Source organism: Olea europaea, unplaced genomic scaffold (assembly GCF_002742605.1).
Source record: "Olea europaea var. sylvestris unplaced genomic scaffold, O_europaea_v1 scaffold7462, whole genome shotgun sequence".
Classification (NCBI taxonomy): Eukaryota; Viridiplantae; Streptophyta; class Magnoliopsida; order Lamiales; family Oleaceae; genus Olea; species Olea europaea.
The window spans coordinates 6,919-9,021 of record NW_019265869.1 but is presented as its reverse complement, the minus strand read 5'-3'; the positions used below and the strand labels follow the sequence as shown (position 1 = coordinate 9,021).

At 39.2% G+C, this 2,103-nt stretch overlaps 1 pseudogene; it reads right to left on the bottom strand.

The window, feature by feature from the left end:
• Positions 1-6: 6 nt before the first annotated feature.
• LOC111391052 lies at positions 7-1,473 on the bottom strand (annotated as a pseudogene).
• Between the last annotated feature and the right edge of the window lie 630 nt (positions 1,474-2,103).

Here is a 2,103-nt window from a genome sequence, read left to right as displayed (position 1 = left end):
ATGGATTCAACAAAAATGTCAAAATACTTGAGAAACACTCAGCGAAGAAGACAGGTGGAGCCCTTGGACCATTCTCCATTTTTATTTTTTTTAATGACGAGAAAATCCGCAGTCGCTACCCTTCAGGTGCACATTGGATAAACCCTCGAACTGACACAATAGCCTACAAATCACGTCAGCCAAGTAAACTGCACTAAACAAGCCCAATGCGACAAACTCAACCGAGAAAGTGTTGGTAGGGAAAATCAAACTCGTAATCAAAGGTCTCCACGCTCACCTACTCCACCAACTCGACCACCCCATAAAGGGCCCCTTGGACCATTCTTTTATTTATATTATATGTAAAAAGGGTTGATGAATTTTCTTTCCTCTATGTATTAACCGGGCGGAAAAATATTTGTACTTCCCTGGCTCCACTGTGCTGCCTAAAACTTTTATTTATGTGCATATCCTATCTTCCTCTAGAAATTTGCACCCCAAAAAGCCTAAATCCATTTTTTTTCCTGTAATTGTTGATGAAGCTCCCAAATACTCTCTTTCTTCTCCAGATGCATTTTCACCTTTACCATTGTGTTGTAAATCCATTTCCTCAACTTCTTCTCCACGATCGCTATACCCATCTTTCCGTGCAATTTGAAGTTGCAATTTGTCCTTGCCTTTATTTACACCATCATAATATGCGACGTCAATCATACACAGTTTCCGAACTTCATTTGATCCATCTCTATACTTGCACACGCTAAAAATAATTCTATCCCTTGGCCTTATTCCCTTTTCTTTTGCGAATCTGTTCCAGCTCCTTGTGAACACGAAACTTTGGCTGCTCTTCCAATAGCAGTAGCGAAACTTCCATGACTTCATTGATGGATCGAAAAATACCAGCTCTTCGAATTCAGACATCCGAGGGAAATACTTCAAGCATACCTTTTTGGAATGACAAGACGACTAAGCTTGGTAACATCGCTTGGTGCGAGTTCTTTCTGGAAAAGCTCTCAGCCTAAAAACCCTGTTGTATTGGGCAAAGTAGCTGAACTGTGACCTACTTGTGCTCGCGCCAACATATAATCAGAAAATTTGGACGCATAGGAACTGTCTTTGATCATGTTGAGGACTACTACAGTACTGAACCGACCTTGGTAGTTCGGCTCGTGGATAGTGACATCGCTCCAGGGGATGTTTCGCTGCAAGTCTCCATTACGAAGCTTGATAGCTGCACTGTCATATGCCATCGCGGCTTCCTTCTCTGACCTGAAAGTTCCGAGCCAAATTCACTGATGCTTGGCATATATCTGAGCACCCCAGGCAGTGCCCATTCTGTTGGCTCACCAATCCTTTGAATTTTGAACATGAGACAGCGTAATCATGTTTCTGATACTCGTTATGAAGGTGGGAAAAGCTACTGTTGGAACCGGAAATTTCTCCAGCCCCAGTTGATGTCCCAACCTGATATAACACTTTGTTCTTCCACATTAAATCTGCAACACAAGTATGTTGCTATGAGAAGCTACTTATGAAGTTGATGGCATTGACCTTGTATGATAAAATAAAAGAAAAAAAAGGAAAACAAATTCACAACAACGTTATCGTATGGAATTTTCGCATCCTCTTTAATTTGAACAAGAAATTCTTTGAAGATGTAGCATCCAAACAATATTAATATCATTAGGACAACAGCTGACACTTGAAAATATTCACTCATTTGTTCAAAATGGTAATATCCACTGCTACAAATTGCACAAGAATGCATGAAATTTTCAGAAAATGGGAGTAAATATACATCCAAACAGTAGAATGAAAATAACCTTATGTACAACTCTACGCTCTCGAATAAGCATCATTTTAGTTCCGGTTTTGCATGTATTCTAGATGTTTCATGCACGGAAGAGCTCATACAATATAATTTCCAGTTTCCATAAGAGATACTACATATCTTGAAATGATCACCTCCAAATGTGTTATCTTTGAAATGCTTTTGCACGGAATCGATTTTGTAGAATTGGCATATCAGTGTAATTAACCAATAATCTTCTCCAAACCGAATTAATTTACGTTGAGAAGTCCAAAATACCAGGTCCTTCAATTTAAAATGAGAATTTTCAAATC